General features: G+C 40.6%; 1 pseudogene across 1 annotated transcript; it reads left to right on the top strand.

Moving 5' to 3' along the window:
- Positions 1-4,784: 4,784 nt before the first annotated feature.
- On the top strand, positions 4,785-6,543 carry LOC308352194 (insulin-like growth factor 2 mRNA-binding protein 2; annotated as a pseudogene). The gene has a single exon. The product of its transcript is annotated as an insulin-like growth factor 2 mRNA-binding protein 2 (transcript).
- The last annotated feature ends 14,217 nt before the right edge of the window (positions 6,544-20,760 follow it).

The following is a 20,760-nucleotide window of genomic DNA, read 5'->3' as shown; positions in this document are numbered from 1 at the left end:
TGAATATCTTCTCCCATTCTGTGGGTTGCCTCTTTGTTTTGTTGACTGTTTCCTTTGCTATGCGGAAGCTTTTGATCTTGATGAAGTCCCTTTCGCTTTTGTTTCCTTTGCCTTTGGAGACATATCTTGAAAGAAGTTGCTGTGGCCGATGTCGAAGAGGTTACTGCCTATGTTCTCTAGGATTTTGATAGATTTTGATAGATTCCTGCCTCACGTTTGAGGCCTTTTATCCATTTCAAGTTTATCTTTGTGTATGGTGTAAGAGAATGGTCGAGTTTCATTCTTCTACACGTAGCTGTCCAATTTTCCCAGCACAATTTATTGAAGAGACTGTCTTTTTTCCACTGGACACTTTTTCCTGCTTTGTCGAAGATTATTTGACCAGAGTTGAGGGTTCATATCTGAGCTCTCTACTCTGTTCCACTGGTCTATGTGTCTGTTTTTTTGCCAATACCATGCTGTCTTGGTGATCACAGCTTTGTAGTAAAGGTTGAAATCAGGCAACGTGAAGCCCCCAGTTTTGTTTTTCTTTTTCAACATTTCCTTAGCAATTCAGGGTCTCTTCTGGTCCCAAACAAATTTTAGGATTGTTTGTTCCAGCTCTTTGAAAAATGTCAGTGGAATTTTGATTGGGATGGCACTGAAGGTATAGATTGCTCTAGGTAGTAGAGACATTTTAACAATGCTTATTCTTCTGATGCATGAACATGGAATGGTCTTCCATCTTTTTGTGTCTTCTTCAATTTCTTTCATGAGTTTTCTGTAGTTCCTCCAGCACAGATCCTTTACTTCTTTGGTTAGGTTTATTCCCAGGTATCTTATCTTATCTTATCTTATGGCTCTTGGTGCTATAGTAAATGGAATTGATTCTCTCATTTCCCTTTATGTATTTTCATTGTTATGTATAAGAAAGCAACCAATTTCTGTACATTGATTTTTGTATCCTGCCACATTACTGAATTGCTGTATGAGTTCTAGTACTCTGGGGGTAGAGTCTTTTGGGTTTTCCATATAAAGTATCATGTCATCTGTGAAGAGAGAGAGTTTGACTTCTTCATTGCCAATTTGAATACCTTTTATTTCTTTTTGTTGTCTGATTGCTATTGCTAGGACTTCTAGTACTATGTTGAACAAAAGTGGTGAAAGTGGACATCCTTGTTGTGTTCCTAATCTCAAAGGGAAGGCTGTCAGCTTTTCCCCATTGAGGATGATATTCGCTGTGGGTTTTTCATAGATAGATTTTTATGAAGTTGAGGAATGTTCCCTCTATCCCTATACTTTGAATCGTTTTAATCGGGAAAGGAGGCTGTATCTTGTCAAATGCTTTTTCTGCATCCATTGAGAGGACCATGTAGTTCTTCTCTCTTCTCTTAATGATTTGTTCTATCACTTTGATTGATTTGCGAATGTTGAACCACCCTTGCATCCCGGGGATAAATCCCACCTGGTCCTGGTGGATAATTTTTTAATGTACTGTTGGATCCAATTAGCTAGGATCTTGTTGAGAATCTTGGCATCCATATTCATCAGTGATATTGGTCTGAAATTCTCCTTTTTGGTGGGGTCTTTGCGTGGTTTGGGCATCAGGGTAATGTTGGCTTCATAAAAAGTGTCTGGAAGTTTTCCTTCTGTTTCTGTTTTTTAAAACAGCTTCAGGAAAATAGGTATTATTTCTTCTTTGAATGTTTGGTAGAATTCTCCAGGGAATCCATCAGGTCCTGAACTCTTGTTTTTTGGGAGGTTTTTGATCACTGCTTCAATCTCATTACTAGATATTAGTCTATTCAGGTTGTCAATTTCTTCCTGATTCAGTTTTGGAAGTTTATAGTTTCCAGGTATGCATCCATTTCATGTAGGTTGCTTGACTTATTGGCATATAACTGTTGATAATAATTTCTGATGATCATTTCTATTTCCTTGGCATTAGTTATGATCTCTCCCTTTTCATTCATAATTTTATTAATTTGGGTCCTCTCTCTTTTCTTTTGGATTAGCTTGGCCAATGGTTTATCGATCTTACTGATTCTTTCAAATAACCAGCTTCGTAGATGTGTTCTACTGTATCTCTAGTTTCTATCCCATTGATCTCTGCTCTAATCTTATTTCCCTTCTTGTGCATGTGGGGGGAGGGTGGCTTAATTTGTTGTTGATTCTCCAGTTCCCTGAGGTGTAAAGAGAGCTGGTGTATTCTGGCTTTTTCAGTTTTTTTGAGGGAGGCTTGGATGGCTATGTATTTCCCCCTTAGGACTGCCTTTGCTGTACCCCATAGGTTTTGGACTAAAGTGTCTTCATTCTCATTGGTTTCCAAGAACTGTTTAAGTTCTTCTTTGATTTCCTGGTTGATCCAAACATTCTTAAGCAGGGTGATCTTTAGCTTCCAAGTGTTTGAATTCCTTTCAAACTTTTTCTTGTGGTTGAATTCCAGTTTCAAAGCACTGTGGTCTGAGAATATGCAGAGAATAATCTCAATCTTTTGTTATACGTTGAGCCCTGATTTGTGACTCAGTATGTGGTCTATTTTGGAGAAAGTTCCATGTGTACTCAAGAAGAATGAGTATTCTTTGTTTCAGGGCATGCTTACTTCTTAATGAGGACTTCACTTTTTGGGATGATGTTTCCTTAGCACCCTCCTATATATACACCGACTCATACATGCACATAGCTCCTCTTTGGAAAGCTCCATAAAGGAGTGGTTCTGTTTTGTTCTACGGTGGGTTGGGGTGGGTACAAAGCAATCTTTAAGAAGCAGAATCAGGACAATGAGGTACATGCATCTACTCTAATATCCCGTCCCTCTATGGACAAAAGAGGGCATCCAAACCCTTCTTAGCACATATGGGTCACTATGAAACAGACTTGGAGAATAGAACCATCTCTCTAAGGGGACCCTCAAGGTTCTCGAGTCTGACCATGTTTTGCATCTTCTGAGTTAACTAAAAACCCCAGGGAACAGGTCCAGTCAGCCATTCTGAGTTCTACTTCAATACTGAATTTAAATTATGATGAGAAATATCAATACTGATCATGTGGTCCTTCTGAAATCACAAAACCAAAATTACACACATGAAAAGTCTCACCTAACCTCAAATCATTTTTCCCTGACTTTTGTTCTCATTAGAAACCTATCCACTCCTTATTTTATTCACTCTATCCTCCAGCAAAATAACCTTACTTAAAAAAAAAAAAAGGAGCATGTGTCAAGAACATAAAAGCATCTATTTTAAACAACCTTATTACAATGCGATTTATTATATTTATTCTAATACAAAAGTTAGCCTCTTTTTTTTTGCCTTTTTTTAAAAAGATTTCATTTTTAAGTAATCTCTACACCCAGTGTGGGGCTCAGACTTACAACCTGAGATCAAGAGTCGCACACCCCACTGCTCCCCATTGACTGAGCTCACCAGAAACCACACAAAAATTCACATTATAAAATGCTAATGCCTTTACATGTAACCTTAGCTACGATATTCCTATGTATGAATAGGGAAACCCTTTCACCAAAATATCAAGTTGCATGTAATCCAGTACCAGTCCAATGGTCAACTCTGCTTTGCTGTAATTTCAAAATTGCAGCAATTATTTAGCACTTGTTATAAGCTGATGCTGTATCACATGAAGGTGATGGATGAGGGAGTCAGTTCTTACCTCCAGAAAGCACAGGGTCTAGTGGTGTAAGAGTGCTTTGTAACCCAGGAGCACTGATAGAGTGCAGTAAGGGTTTTGCTGCTGGCACAGAGTTATGATTTGACAGGCTCTTTTAAACTACTCCTTAATTAGATGAGTTAATTCATGTCAAAATCTTAAAAGAGTGAGTGGCACACTATAAACTCTCAATAAATATTACCATCTTTGGGAGGAACATGTCGGTGATCCATTTTGGACATGATTGAAACAACATACCAAGAGAGATTAATAATTTAGCAAATTAGCTAGAGTGCGGAGAAGCTGTGATCAGCACTGATGTTGGTCTGCCTTCCAAACTCACAACCTCTGCACACTGCCCCACTAGTCCTCAAAGTGTGCGGAGTCCCCACATGAAGAGGACTTCATTCCACCACCACCACCATTCCACCACTTCATTCCACCAAGAGGGTAGTTAAGGAAGTTTTCAAAGATGCAGCAGCCCAAGAGCTAGGACTTGAAGAAAAAGTTCATTAGAAGGCAAAGAGCTACAGAAGTAAATTCCAAACAGGGGAAAGCATCTGCAAAATAATCAAGGCTCAGATGGGCATGGCACATCTGGGGTGGCAGCAAGTAGTCCAGTGTGACAGGACAGTTAGAAGTTTAGGAGAAGATGCAAGAGGTTGTGGGAAATACAAGGCTGAAAAGGTCACCCAGGAACAGAGGAGGAAAAGCCACAAAGAGTGTGCTCATTAACACAATGGTCTCGATAATGAGCAATCATTTCTTGTTTTAAGAATGAAAGAGATGAGAGGCGCCTGGGTGGCTCAGTGGGTTAAAGCCTCTGCCTTGAGCTCAGGTCATGATCCCAGGGTCCTGGGATCAAGCCCCGCATCAGCCTCTCTGCTCAGCGGGGGAGCTTTCTTCCTCCTCTCTCTCTCTCTCTCTGCCTACCTCTCTGGCTACTTGTAATCTCTGTCTGTCAAATAAATAAATAAAATAAAAAAAGAAGAAGGAAAGAGATGAGGTGGGGGTGGGTGGTGGCAGTTGGAGGGCAGGGAGGGGGAGCTTTGGAGAAGGAGGAGAGACGAGGGCAGCAGAGGAGGTGAGGAGCGCCAGGTGCCAGGCCAGGGGAGCCGTGGGCCCTTGGGGAAGAGACAATGATGAAGAAGCTTTACATCAGGAACCTGATCCCCACCGTCACTGCCAACGACCTCCAGCAGCTCTTTGGGGACAGGCAGATGCCCTTGGAGGGACAGGTCCTGCTCAAGTCTGACTACACCTTCGTGGACTACCCCTAACAGAACTGGGCCATCCGCGCTATCAGGTAAAGTGGAATTGCATGGGAAAATCATGGAAGTTGATGACTCAGTCTCTAAAAAGCTCAGGAGCAGAAAAATTCAGATCCGAAACATCCCTCCTCACCTGCAGTGGAAGGTGCTGGACGGACTTTTGGCTCAGTATGGAACAGTAGAGAATGTAGAACAAATCAACACAGATACAGAAACTGCTGTTGTCAACGTCACATATGCAACAAGAAGCAAAAATAGCCATCGAGAAGCTAAGTGGGCATCAGTTTGAGAACTATTCCTTCAAGACTTCCTACATCCTGGGTGAAATGGTGAGCTCCCTTTCAGCCCCTCAGCAAGCCCAGCGTGGGGACCACTCTTCCCAGGAGGAAGGCCACGCCCCTGGGGCCTCTTCTCAGACCAGACAGATTGATTTCCTGCTGCAGATCCTGGTCCCCACCCAGTATGTTGGTGCTATTGTCAGAAAGGAGGGCTTGACCATAAAGAAATCACTAAGCAGACCCAGTCCCGGGTAGACATCCATAGAAAGCAGAACTCTGGGGCTGCAGAGAAGCCTGTCACTATCCACGCCACCCCGGAGGGGACCTCAGAAGCATGCCGCATGATTCTTGAAATCACGCAGAAAAAGGCTGATGAGACCAAACTAGCTGAAGAGATTCTTCTGAGAATTTTGGCCCACAATGGCTTAGTTAGAAGACTGGAAAAGAAGGCAGGAATTTGAAGAAAATTGAACATGAGACGGGGACCAAGATAACAATCTTACCCCTGCAGGATTTGAGCATGTACAACCCCGAAAGAACCATCACTGTGAAGGGCACAGCCCAAGCCTGTGCCAATACAGACATAGAGATCATGAAGAAGCTCCGTGAGGCCTTTGAAAGTGATATGCTGGCTATTTATCAACAAGCCAATCTGATCCCGGGGCCGAACCTCAGTGCACTTGGCATCTTTTCATCCATGCTGCCTCCACCAGCAGGTCCCCGAGGAGCTCCCTCCACTCCCCCTTACCACCCGCTACGATACTTCTCCAGCTTGTACCCCCCCTCACCAGTTCGGACCTGTCCCGCGTCACCACTCCTATCCAGAGCAGGAGACCGTGAATCTCTTTATCCCAACCCAGGCTGTAGGTGCCATCATCAGGAAGAAGAGGGCGTGCATTAACCAGCTGGCCAGGTTCTCTGCGGCCTCCATCAAGATTGCCCCGGCGGAAGGCCCAGATGTCAGCGAAAGGATGGTCATCATCACTGGCCCACCTGAAGCCCAGTTCAAGGCCCAGGGGAGGATCTTTGGGAAACTGAAAGAAGAAAACTTCTTTAACCCCGAAGAAGAGGTCAAGCGGGAAGCCCACATCAGAGTGCCCTCTTCCACAGCTGGCCGGGGGACTGGCAAGGGTGGCAAAACCGTGAACGAACTGCAGAACTTAACCAGTGCAGAAGTCATCGTGCCTCGTGACCACTCGCCAGATGAAAATGAGGAAGTGATCGTCAGAATTATTGGGCATTTCTTCGCTAGCCAGACCGCACAGCGCAAGATCAGGGAAATTGTACAACCAGTGAAGCAGCAGGAGCAGCAACATCCTCAGGGAGTCGCCTCACAGCGCAGCAAGTGAGGCCCCCACAGGTACCAGCAAAACAACAGATGAATGTAGCCCTTCCGACACCTGACAGAATGAGACCAAACACAGCCAGCCAGCTCGGGAGCAAACCAAAGACCATCCCGAGGAATGAGAAGTCTGCAGAGGTGCCCTGAGAATCCCAGGGGCCAGGAGGGAGGAGGGAGGTCAGCCTGAGGCTCCACCCGGCCTCCTGCCCGCCGCCCACCCCCGGGCCTCTGCAGGCTTCCCAGCCAACCACTGCACCATCCACTCGGATCTCTCCTTAACTCCCACCACACGATCCTTTTTAGTTGAACTAACATAGGTGAACGTGTTCAAAGCAAAGCAAAATTCACACCCTTTTCTTTTTGTGGAAATTGTCTCTGTACATATGCGTACATTTGAGAAGGGGAAAGATGTTAAGATATGTGGCCTGTCGGTTACACCGGGGGCCTGCAGCGTTAATATATTTTAGAAATAATGTATCAAATAACTCAAAGAAAAAAGAAGAAGGAAAGAGACATGGGGTGCCTGGGTGGCTCAGTTGGTTAAGGGGCCACTCTTGATTTCAGCTCAGGTCATGATCTCAGGGTTATGAGATCGAGTCCTGGGTCGGGCTCCGTGCTGGGGGTGGAGCAGGGGAGAGTCTGCTTGAGATTCTCTCTCTCTCTCCCACTGCCCTTGCCCCAACTCTCTCAGAAGAAGAACAAGAAGGAAAGAACATGATAAAGGAAAGGAATCAGAGGTAATTTGGCAGAAGCGTGGAGAGGCACTAAGACGCATGAAGACAAAACCACTATTAGGAGGCTACCGGAATAGATGACTGAAACTCACTCCGAAATGAGAAAAGCCAGATGAGAGGAAAGGCAGTAAAAAATGAAGGAAGAGAAAAGGAACTCCAAAGTTAGTTTTGACGTGCCATCAGCAAGACCTACTGATCGGTTCCTGGGGATGTGAGAAAGAGGAGTCACAGATGTCCAAGTTTCCTGAGGAGATGACTGCAAAGTAATTCTAAGAGGGAAGACGTGCAGAGGAGAAGGAGCAAGTTTACCAGGAAACAAAGTTAGCTCTGTGATCTTCGAGAGGCCTTCAGTCCCACCAGGTGAAGCTGGTAACAGGCAGCTCCAACATGAGGTCCGGACTGGAGACAGAGGTTTGTGGAAATGAAGCAAAGTTGACGTGATGGCAATGGATAGGAGCATGAGAACAGCAAAGAACCAAGAAGTCATCCTTTGATAACAGCAATATTTGCAAGCTCCTGGAAGGAAAAGAAACCTAGAAAGAGACCGGTGAAGAGTGGTCAAAAAATTAAGAGGAAATTGCAGGAGAGTAGTGATTCCCAAGACAAAGGATGCTTCATCATGGCAAATGCCATAGAGGTTGAGGAGAACCGCTGAAAGGAAGCCAATCGATGAGGCAGGTGGGAGGCTGACAGAGAGTGACCTCTAGAAACTAGCTTCTGTAGAGTGATGGGTGTGAGAATTCTGGAGCAAACACTGAAGCAATGAGTAGAGACTTTTCTTTCAAATTCAGCTGCAAAGGACAGTGATGATATTGAGTGATAGGAGTACTTGAGATCAAGGGAAGCAGTAATAATTCCACATGGACATTTTTATATATTGACAAGCTGATAAAGGGCCAGTGAAGAGGAAAATTGTGAAGGTATGAGAGAGCTAAATAAATAAAACTAACTCCTAAGAAGAGTCAGAACGGAGTCCTGAAGGATTAACAAAGTTCTCATTTTATGTATAGGTTTTCCTGTAGTCCCTTGCCAGTGGCCCGGTGTTTTTAGAGGAACAAACTCAGCTCACAGGTGCTAGGAGCCCAGGATAAATTCTTTTAAAAGACAATAATTGGCCTTTTTCAGGCAGTCATTTTTTATAATCTCTTCAGACACACAACCCACTATTTTTGCAACGTTCAGCAATCTCGGTCCTCAAATCAAGGTGTTTAGTGGCACATACCTACAGTTTCAGAGCATGACACCTTGTCAGTGCCTTCCTCCATCTCTTTTCTGCCAGCCCTTTAATTTACAGCTAGCTCCCCTGCACGTTCTCTCTCTATATCTTATAGATCTAACGTGCATACATATCTTATATATATTTTGATAAATGCTTTAGGTATAGAGCACTCTCGGCTTAATTCCCTCCTCACTTACTCCAGGATTTATCCCACCTGCTAATCAAAATGGGCATGATTCATAACATGCAGTTTACTTCCAGCCATTGAAGGCATCTAAGCCTAGCTCTGAAAGCTTTCCAAACACTTTCCAAACACTATTCCAAACCTCACTGAAGCTGAGCTCCCCTCTTTTCATAGAATACCTAGAATACCTTGGAAAGAAGTGCTGAAGGCAGCCCAAGTGTCCCTTCACCTAGTGCACAGGCTTCCCTCTAAGAGATGGTTACACTACCCCAGACCTGGAATAGGCTTCAACTACTTTGTCTTTTTTTTAAGAGAGAGATATCTCGAATTCACATCGAACCTTCTATGCATCTATTCACAAACGTGTCACAATACCTACTGCAGAAAATGCTTCCCAAATGCCTGAAGGGGATTAGTTCTCCTACCAGTGAGAGTTTAGGGAGAGCCACAACGTCGAGGCAGGTGGAAGGACTATTCCTTTCCCGTGTGGCATACTTAACTGTACACTCATGAGACCACAGGATGAACTTCTAGGTGTCTAGTCCAGGTGTCCGTATTTCTTCTTTAGTTACCCAAATTGGATCTTCAATGTTACTGAAATGGGAGAGACTGGCGGAGAAGCAAGTATGGGGACGAAGAAACAAGTGAAGACTAAGAAGCTTTTGAGGAAAACCCAGATGGAGGCAGACGTCTGAAAGACTCTGAAACTTACAGTGAAGTTCAGGCGCAGAAAGTGAACCCCCTTCTTCCTTCAAGAAAGAGCCCTGATATTTGCCGGGTGGGGAAAACGGCTCAGATAACATTATGTTTTATTTTCTTCAAATTGGCACTCGGCAGTCCCGATGTAGGAACTGTCATAAATGACGAAGATTAGTACCAGTTTTCCAAGGATAAACATCCAAAAATAGCTCCAAGCTTTAAAGATTCTCATTCAGCAACCAGAACATAGAGTAGGTGGAAACAAATGGTGATGAGATTTCAGATGATTAGTTTTCATCCATGATATGAGAATAAATGGATTCCATTTAATCAAGTGGATAGTTGTTTCTTAGCTCATTTTCCCCTTTACCCAGCTTTCAAGTCCATACAAATGACCACAGAGGGGGCTGGGAACAGGGCAAAAAAATTAATAGTGAATCTGAGATACAGAAGCATAAAAGAGGTAAGATTTGGTGTGCATCAGCAAAAAGGAAGATGTGGAATTCCTATAAGAAGTTACCATTACAGGGGCACCTGGGTGGCTCAGTGGGTTAAGCCTCTGCCTTCAGCTCAGGTCATGATCTCAGGGTCCTGGGATCGAGTCCCACGTCAGGCTCTCTGCTCAGCCGGGAACCTGCTTCCTCCTCTCTCTCTGCCTGCCTCTCTGCCTACTTGTGATCTCTGTCTGTCAAATAAATAAGTTAAAATATTTAAAAAAAAAAAAAAAGAAGAAGAAGAAGAAGAAGAAGTTACCATTACAGGGACGCCTCAGTGGCTCAGTCGGTTAAGCATCTGCCTTCAGCTCAGGTCATGATCCCAAGGTCCTGGGATGAAGTCCCAAATCACACTCCTTGTTCAGCAAGGGGGCTGCTGCTCCCCTGCTTATTCTCTCTCTCTCTCTCTCTCTCTCTCCCTCTCTGACAAATAAGTAGATAAAATCTTTTTTTAAAAAGTTGCCATTACAAAAAAGTACTATGGAAAAAAATTTTCTCCTTGTTTATGAAAACAGAGATAAATAAAATAAAATAAAACTATTTTCCTAAAAACAACATAGGCATCTTCTGCTTTCCTTCGATAAGCCATCATAAAGGGAAATAATGAACTATGGTATCTTGTAACCATTCATCCACAAAACTTCCTTAGCAGAGACATTTCTGTTCCACAGTTTATAAATGGATCTAGGCCTCCATATTCTGTATGAAAGTCTTATTAAATGAATCAACTGTATTCTGTAACAAGGTCCTGGGCTCTCTCCAGAAATCACAGCCACACATCAAATCCCATGGGGACAGGCTGTCTAACTTTACATGATGTCTTATTCCTTTAGTGCACAGCATTAGGGAAACAGCACGATGTAGTATAAGGAATTTAGGCTTGAGAATCCATCAACAGGTTCTATCCCTGCAACCAACTAAAAAGTGATTTCCATGAGTTACAAGGTCTTTGAAGATCAGGTTCCCCATCTGTTAAAAAAAAAAAAAAAAGGAGGTGGAGGTATGCCTCCTTCAAACTCTTAAAAACTTGATTTTCTTGTTACAACAGAATTTGGTTGATCACAATTTCACAATAAGCTAACATCACTTTTTTTTTTAATGAGTATGCTTCCTTAAAAAACCTAGCAACAGAATTGCATTATTAACTCTTTATATTCTTTTTTTTTTTTAAGATTTTATTTATTCACTTGACAGACAGAGATCACAAGTAGGCAGAGAGGCAGGCAGAGAGAGGGGGGGAAGCAGGCTCCCTGCCGAGCAGAGAGCCCGATGCCGGACTCGATCCCAGGACCCTGGGATCATGACCCGAGCCGAAGGCAGCGGCTCAACCCACTGAGCCACCTAGGCGCCCCAACTCTTTATATTCTTGTCTGAGTTATCTTTAATTGTAATCATAGTCATACTGCTTAATAGAAAGGGTAGATCACGTAATTTATATTTTATATTGAGACCAGTTAATGTGTTCAAAAAGACTTTGTTCTTTCTGAAGTCCTAATTTCCATATGAATCATAAACACCTTTGTTAGCAGCTGTTCTACTATAATGTCTTTCTTGGAGCACGTAGGTGTGATAGTATTAAGACCCACAAAATGCACAGAGAGATAAATATCCTCTTAGCCTATTCCAGTCATACAGTATTTCTTCCTGTGGTGAACATTTTCTAAAGAGTCATTAAAACACTATTTTCCCTGCATAACTAATAGCAGCATGGGGTTAAGTCAAGTGAATAAATGACTAAACGGAGATCATTTTCTTAGAGAAATTGTTTTCTCATACATCTAAAGCTTGTGAATTGTCTGGTATTTGTCTGACCCATCATCATTTTTAAACACTATGAAGTAAACAACACATGTGCATATTTGCTCATTTATATATCACACAATAGAGAAATAGACATCATGTCCTAATATAAAAGCCTGAATGGCAGCATGCATCTAGAGTTCTAGAAGGTGAATTAGATAATTAGCTTCAAATAGTACTGATTCCCATGTCTTATAGGGCACAGACCTCACCCTGACATGCCATTCATTCATGTGTTTGTTTGTTCATTCAAGTTCAGGCTAATGTACTGGGTCCCTGGCTAGATGCTGAGAAAATATAAAGATAGTCCCTATGTTCAAACACTCCTCAATTGATGACAAAAGCAGACATGTATGTATGTATATGTGTGTATATATATATGTGTATACATATATATATATCTTATACCTTATAACTATGCCAATATACCCTGTAGTAAAGGTATGTTCTGGGGACTAGGTCCTATAAAAGAGAGTACCTTTGTTAAATGTTGTTCAATGGTCTTTCCAGATTCCCCTTCTACCCTTCTCTGTGGTACTCTCAGAAGGCATATTTCATGGCTATTTCAACATCCTTACCTTCCGGCTTCACACGGAGCTCAGACAGTGGGAGGCATTGAAAACTGGACAGAAGGTGCAAGAATCCTGAGGACAGAGTATCTATTCCCCAATTCCTCCTTGAGAGAGAGCTACAGGTTGTACAACAGACCACACACATCTCTAGTTAGGTGATCCTCTCCAGGGTCAACCATAAGGCACTAGCTCCTCTTGCCCCATCAGGGGCTTCCAGCTGGTGGCAATTCTAAGACCCTGCACTATCTTTTATGGGTTTTCCTTAATCCTATCTATGCCTTTGTAAATAATCTCTATTTTAAACCCTCCTCAAATTAATTATTTCGAGTTTCTGCTATCTGTCTCCTGCTGTTTTCGTGATACATCATCCAGACCAAAAAGGGGTGGGAAGGAACACATTTAGGAAGCCGAAGTGTATCACCTGGTCAAAAGAAGAGTAAAAGTGGGATAGGCAAAGAAAGGGATTGGGAATGGACTGACTGTGAGAGTGGAAGGAGCTGCATTTGCAAAAATGGAGAGGTAGAGGAAGATCCGATCTATCTGAAGCATCTGGAGTCATTGGGAAAGCAGCACAACAAACCGCCAAGGAGGCAGATGGGGTCAGATCACGTAAGGCCTGATATGATACTATTCAAGGGAATTTGAGACTCATTATGAATGCAACTCATTTTCCTCGAAGCATTTTGTTCAGTGCAGTTTCAAAAGGTCACGATGGTGGCATTTTTGAAATTAGAAGGGAGAGAAGTAAAATTGGAGATAGGGAGATTATTTATCAGTTTACTACAATTATCAAAACAATGCAGTCGAGAAGTAATGCACATCTGGACTAAGGTCATGCCATCAGGGATTGACAGAAGGAAAGGGAGAAGCATGTATTTGATAGCACTTTGTGACCAATTCAATATTGGGAGAAAGGTAATGAAACATGCTGGCTTAAATGGCTAAAAAATGGTATTTCGGGGAGGATTTATTATGTGCTAAGTACTGTTCTTACAGCTTTACATGTTTTGACTTGTTTATCCTCCTAAAAACTCCTAAAAATAACAATAATTTCATTCCTATTTTTTCAAATGTAGCAAGCAAGGTATAAAGAGCTTAAGCAACTTGCCCAACATTACATGAATAATAAGTTCAAAAGACAAGATGGCCGGAAAAAGGAGAAAGAGATTGGAGAGGACTGAGCAAGATTATATCGGATTGGAATACCAACAGTCTCTCTAAAGTTGGAATATAGTCAAGTAAAGAAATCTGATGACCAATTGCATATACTAGCGTGAGATACAGAAATATAAAAATATAATGGCCAGAGATACAAACTGGAAAAATTCCAACACATATTCTTTCTACCTAGTCTTGGGAGAGGCTGTGAGGTCCCTAGGGAGATTATCCAAAGTGAAAATGGGTTTGAGGTTGGAGACCAAGGTAACATTACACTTAAGGAATAGAGTAAGAGGGGCTTGCGCGGTAGACTCCACAATCTAATTCTGTCCTAAAACTCTTCATGAATCTTCCACCTTGACCACTGAGAAACACTCCAGACAAATTTATCTCCTCTTGTACTTTGCTTCTTCTGATGAACTCCCTTTGGAAGATGCCACTTCTGTATTCCACTCATCCAAACCTTTCTCAGTCTTCAGGGACCACTTCAAATCCTACTTCCTCATTGGAATTTGGTCCCAATTACCTCATTCTAGGAAGCGTAAGTAGCACCTGGCTGTAAAACTCAACGGACGTTCTCAGTTCCTTCTGCGGATATTCATCTTTACTATTGCCCATCTCTGCTTTTTTCTGTAATGATACATTCCCAAATAGACCACAGACTCCCTAAAGGACAAAACGTTCTTATTTTTATATCCCACTGCTCCCAAAATAATGCCTCATACATGGTGGGTATTTGGTAAATAGTGTACACTCTCTGATTTTGAGACAGAGCCCATCTTAGCAAGTATGTGCTTTACTAAGTCTCTGGGGACAACCGTCAGAGCTGAAATCTTTTCTTCCACTACCATTCTCTTCTCTCATACGCCCAGCATATTCATGTTCATCAAGCTCACTCTCTCTGAGGAAATGTCATAGGCTCTACGTCCTTTCTGATCTCCTCTACAAACTCATCTGACCATAACTCCATTCTCCCACTGCCATTCTTTTTTGCAAATGAGAACTGGTTAACATGGATTTTTTTTTTCCCTCCTCCAGAAAAAAAGGCGAAATTTCCCTGCTCCTTGTAGAAGAAATGTACTAGGCCTATGAACATAATTCAAGGCAGTAATCTAGGCACCACAGAATATACTTTGAGACAAGCTGGATCTGTGACGTTCTTTAAATATTCCTACATATATCTCATTCCTCATTATTTCTAGGATCTTGACTTGAAACTTATTAAAATATAAAGGCACTTGGGGGAGAATTTTCCCAACTTATACACTCTACCATTTCTTTTCATGTGGCTTTTGAAGAATTTTTAGGAATAGAATGTACTTCACTTAAAACATATACTAGGGAAAAAAAAAAAAAACATATACTAGGAAGAACATCCTGTTCCCATTTACGTCATCTCATACATTTGGCATGAGTGGACTATCCACTTGCCTCAACTTTACACTGTATAAATCTTAATGTCTAAAATATCTGTAGGTTTACAACTAATGTCTGCTTCGCTTTTAAGATGAATTTTGTATGTCTTTTTAATTTTCAGTATAATTGTACATGGATTTTTAAAAATGGCATGTATAAGTGATAATATTAATAAAATACTAATTTGTGCTCTAATAACAGTCTCCCACTGATAGACAAATGCTAGGAAAGATATGTTGACATTATTTCTGAAGCAGTTTTAGTTCATTACAAGAACAGCAAAATCATCTATCTTTTTTTTCTAAAATAACAGCTAAGTTGCAAAGAGCATCATCCATTTTACTTTCATCTAAAGCAAGGAATGATATTGATGGCTGAAAGTAGCTGTAGAATTAATAAACTGGATTACGTGCTATTTCTCACTAATTAGTTTTCCTTTCTGAGAACTAAGCTTCTCACTAATTTTTTCTTTTTCTCTTTTAGGAAATAAACTCAACATTTAAAGAATCCATATAGCTATGTCCATATTAAATATCTACACTGACTTGAAATTGAGGAAGTTCTGTGTGCTTGGAAGCAGGTTTGAGTTTTGTATTACTTACCAGCTCAAGTTATTAAATAGTGATTCTTCTCACCTATAAGGACCTTAATAATGGGCAAATCACATGACTACAAAGATTCAATTAGCTACTAAATGTAAAAACTTAAGTGTTCCTAACTGGAAAAACCCTACATAAATATAACTTACCATTGCCCTAGGTCTTTAAAGAGCTTATAATTCAATGTGATATCATTGAGGGAAAGTGAGTTTTGAGGTTCAACATCACTTCCCACTTATGGAAACGGATCACTTACTTAATATCTAAATATCAAAAATCTCAGTCAATGAAGTTCCACTTTGACTAAAGATGCAGAGAGCTACAAGAAAATATCACTTAAGCCATTGTTTCTAACAACAGCAAAGAAGCGGGACAATTTACACAATCATAGTATTTTGTGACAGTGTTGGAGAACTGAAGCTACCAGGTGTCCAAATGAACTAAATTCCAATGAGTGGTAAGCATCTTGGCAGGGAAATAGAACATACAGACCCTTTCACCTTTGGCAGAGCATGGATGAAGAAGTTATTGCAGTAAAGACAGAGAAGAAGAGATCTGAGAAACAGATACAAAGTCAAAGGCTAGCATGATACATTAGCATAACTGGGATAACTTAACAGTTTAGAATTAGACAAAAATGATTGAGGAAGAAGAGGAAATTAGCAGAGCCTCCCTTGGCAGCATACATGTGCATATGGTGATCAGCAGCCCCTGCAAACAGGATGAAATTCTGACTACTTCCCCATACCCTTTTCTCATATAAACTGAGAGCATTAAGCTGTGAATTACTGAAGCTAAAAACCAGTAACAGGAAAACCACTGAAGATTAGAAACTAACCACACAATTTTAAGTGCATCTATGGATCAAAGAAAAATATCACAAAGGAAATTAGAAAATTCCTAACGACTGCAAAATAAAAACGGAACATATCAAAACCTGTGGCACATAGCTAATACAGTGATTACAGGGACATTTACACCATTAATTGCCTTTATTAGAAAGAAAGAAAAATAGAAGTTTTTTTTAGAGAAATATAAGAGCAAATTAACACCAAAGCTGATGACCGGTAAACAATGAAATTAAAAACAGAAAAACAACAGATAAAATCAACAAACACAAAGGCTACTTATTTTAAAAGAGGAACACATTGATAAACTTCTAGGTAGGTCAAAAAAAGAAACAGAAAACAATATCTGGATAAGAAATGTTGATATTTTGATAAGAAAAGGGTGCATCACTGCCTATCACATAGTTAAAGGAACATTTGGAGGATATTATGAACAGAATAATACTGGTAATTTAGATGATTTAGATGAAAATAAAAAATTTTCTGACACACTATCAAAATTCACTCAAGAAGGAACAGATGAATTGAATAGCTCAATGTCTATGCAACAAATTTAATCTGGAGTTAAAAAAATCTTCCCACAAAGAAAAGCTGGTGCCTAAAGAGCTTTATTAGTGAACTCTACTAAATAACAAAGAAATAAATACCAATTCTACCCAAAATCTTCCAAAAAATAGAGGACAGGAGACATTTCTCAACTCATTTTCTGAGGCTGATGTTCTCCTGAGACCAAAACAACGTTTTAGAAGAAAAAAATAAAGGGGCACCTGGGTGGCTCAGTTAGTTAAGCATCTCCTTCTTTTTTTTTTTTTAAGATTTTATTTATTATTTATTTTTTTATTTGTCAGAGAGAGAGAGAGAACAAGCAGGCAGAGGCGGAGAGAGAAGCAGGCTCCCTGCCGAGCAAGGAGCCCGATGCGTGACTCGATCCCAAAACTCCAGGATCATGACCTGAGCCAAAGGCAGCGGCTTAACCAACTGAGCCACCCAGGCGTCCCTAAGCATCTCCTTCTTGATTTCAGCTCAGGTCACCATCTCAGGGTTATGAGACTGAGCCAACAAGGGTGGGGCTCCATGAGTGGCTTAAGTTTTGTCCACTCCCTCTGCTCTTCCCTTCTGCTCACACAGAAAGAAGAGGTTCTCTCTTTCTTCCAGCATTGTTTTTTTTTTTTTTTAAGATTTTTATTTATTTATTTGACAGACAGAGATCACAAGTAGGCAGAGAAGCAGGCAGAGAGAGAGGAAGGGAAGCAGGCTCCTCACTGAGCAGAGACCCCAGTGCGGGGCTCGATTCCAGGACCCTGGGATCATGACCTGAGCCGAAGGCAGAGGCTTTAACCCATTGAGCCACCCAGGCACTCCCTAAAAGAATTTTTTAATAAATTAAAAAAAATAAAAACTACTCTTAAACATAGATATAAAAATTCGTACAAAAAAATATTAGCAAATAAAATCCTGTAAAATAGGACTAAGTAGGCTTGAACTTAGGAATGCAAATTCAACATCCCTAAATCAGTCAAATTAATTTGCCATGTCAACAGACTAAAAAAAAGGAAATGATATGATGATCTCAGTAGATGCCCCCTCAAAAGGCATTTGACACAATTTGGTATCCATTCATGAATTTCAGCAAAATAGAAGAATTAGGAATAAGTATAATAAAATATGGTATTAAGTACATGCTATAGGCTAGAAAATATTAAGGAGAAAAAATAAAGGAAACCAAAACTAAATCCTGTTCATGGACTGAAAGATTTATTATTGTTAAGATGTCAGATCTGCCCAAATTGCTACCTAGATTCAGTGCAATCCAAACAACATCCTAGCTGGGGTTTTTGTTTTTGTTTGTAGACATTAACAAGCTAATTATAAATCTTATATGGCTATGTAAAGAACTTAGAATGACCAAAATAATTTTTATTTTTGATTTTAATTTTCCTTAAAGATTTATTTATTAATTCAAGAGAGAGAGAAAGAGATTAGGGGGAGAGGCAGAGGGAGAAGGAGACAAGCAGACTCCCTGTTGCTGAGTGGGAGCCCTATGCAGGACTCGAGCCCAGGACCTTGACTGAGATCATGACTGCTGCCAAAATCAAGAGTCAGATGCTTACCAAACTGAGCCACCCAAGCACCCGCAAAATAATTTTTAAAAGAGCAATGCTGGAGGGGGCACCTGGGTGGCTCAGTGAGTTAAACCTCTGCCTTTGGCTCAGGTCATGATCTCAGGGTCCTAGGATTGAGCCCCTCTTCTGGCTCTCTGCTCAGTGGGGAACCTGCTTCCCCCTCTCTCTGCCTGCCTCTCTGCCTAGTTGTGATCTCTGTCTGTCAAATAAATAAATAAAATCATTGAAAAAAAAAACAATGCTGGAGGACTCACTGTCATTGATTTCAAGATTACTATAAAGCTAAAGTAATCAACTGTTAGTCTAAGGACACATGTGCAGATCCATGGAACATAATGGAGAATTCAGTAATAGGTCCACATATCTCAGTTCGATTGATCTTTGACAAAAGTGTTAAAGACAGAGATAAATGAAGACAAGATAGTCTTTCAGGCAATAGTGTTGGGATTTCTACATGCAATTAAATAGAAAGAGACAGAGATAGAAGAGAGAAACAAAGAAAAAAAGGAAACAAAAAAGATCCTTTACTCTTACTATGTACCATATGTAAAAATCAACTCAAAATTGATCAGATACCTAAATGTAAAAGCTAAAACTATAAATCTTTTAAAAGAAAACAGTGGTGAAGACTATGTGACTTTATGTTAGGCAATTATTTCTTAGGTATAACTCCAAAAGCACAATCCATTAAAATAATAATAATAATTATTATTATTATTGAGACAAGCAAAATTTTAAAACTTCTGTTCTTTGAAAGATATAGTGAGACCAAAGGCCAAGCCACAGGGTGCCTGGATGGCTCAGTCAGGCAAGCATCCAATTCTTGGTTTCTTAGGCTCAAGTCCTGAACTCACAGTCCTGAGATAGAGCCCCAGGCTGGGTTCCGTGCTCAGCACAGTCTACTTAGGATTCTTTCCCTCTTCCTCGCCCTCTGCCCTTGGCCATGTTCTCTCTCTTACTCTCTCTCTCTTTCTCAAATAAGTAAATAAATAAAATCTTTGAAGGGCAAGCCACAGACTGAAAGAGGCTATTTGAAAAATTCATATCTGGTAAATAACTGTTATCTAGAATAGATAAAGAATTCTCACAGCTCATTAATAGAAAAGAAACAACCCAATAAAAAAATGGGCAAAATACTTTAACAAACATTTCATAAAAAAAAATACTAGTGACAAATAAGCACATACAAATACATCATTAATTATTAGTGAAGTGAGTATTAAAACCATAATTTGACACCATTCTATACCTAGCAGAATGGATGAAATTAAATGAACCGACAAAAGCAACTGCTGGAGAAAATGAAGAATGACCGGAAGTCTCAAACGCTGCTGCTGGAAACGTAAAAATGGTATAACTACTTTAGAAAACAGTTAGATTCTTGTAAGACTAAACAGATACTTGCCATATGACACAGAAATGGCACCCATAGGTGTTTACCCACAAGAAATGAAAAAAATCTGTTCACACAAAGACAAATACACGGTACCACGCACAGAGTTATGAGAATATTGTAATTGCTTCTCATTTTTGTGGATGTGAGCTCAACGATGTGATTTTCAAACATCTTGTAGACTCCTGCATCTTTGGTAACGTGGGACCCACGCAAGACTTGGTGCTGGACTGTTCCCTCTCTAGAGGTACTGAAGCAAAGTTCTATGAGAAAAAGTTAACTCAAACCCCAACTCGGTGCCAGCATGAAACCACTCTCCGTTGAATGGAACAGAAAAAGAAAATTAAGAAAGAGCAACCTGGAGACTTGAAGACTTAATTTTATCGTAGTATGTGGAAGGAAAACGCATTCTGAAAGTTTCCTTTCTCTTTAGTACCAGGGACATTATTTCTCCTTGGCAACAAGCAGACTGAGGTGAACAGACGCCTGTTATATTGTATGGCTTCGAAATTAATACTCTTTATCCATCTCTTCAGACCATTAGACATTATTAGAAAAGCAGACACACTTAAGTGATGGTAGAACCTCCCTGACACTCCTCTAAGAGAAATGGCCTGATTAATTGTAACATTCGATTTTAAGCCCAGTGGTTTAAAGAAAGAACCAAAGGGAGTGGAACATAATGTGCATGAGAGGGAAACCTCTCAAGACTCTCTCCTTGTACCACCCTTCTTTGGACCTTCCTCAGAGAAGAAAAAAATGTTAATCTGATTCCAGGACACGGGTTAGCCATGTTTACTAGTGAATACGGTAACTGTATTTAAATGAATGAAAAAATGAAATGGCCCATAAATATAGCTATCCCCTCACTCTGGTACTTTTTTTTTTTTTTTAATATTTTATCTTTCTGTGCAGTAGCACAGTGAACCCTCAAGCTTGGAGTGAGAGACAAGGAAAAGGTCAAGTTGTAAGAACTCTCTGTTGG

The sequence above is a fragment of the Martes martes genome (genome assembly GCF_963455335.1).
Source record: "Martes martes genome assembly, chromosome: 11".
NCBI lineage: Eukaryota > Metazoa > Chordata > Mammalia > Carnivora > Mustelidae > Martes > Martes martes.
Note: the sequence above shows the minus strand (reverse complement) of the source record. Positions and strands in the feature narration are given on the sequence as shown.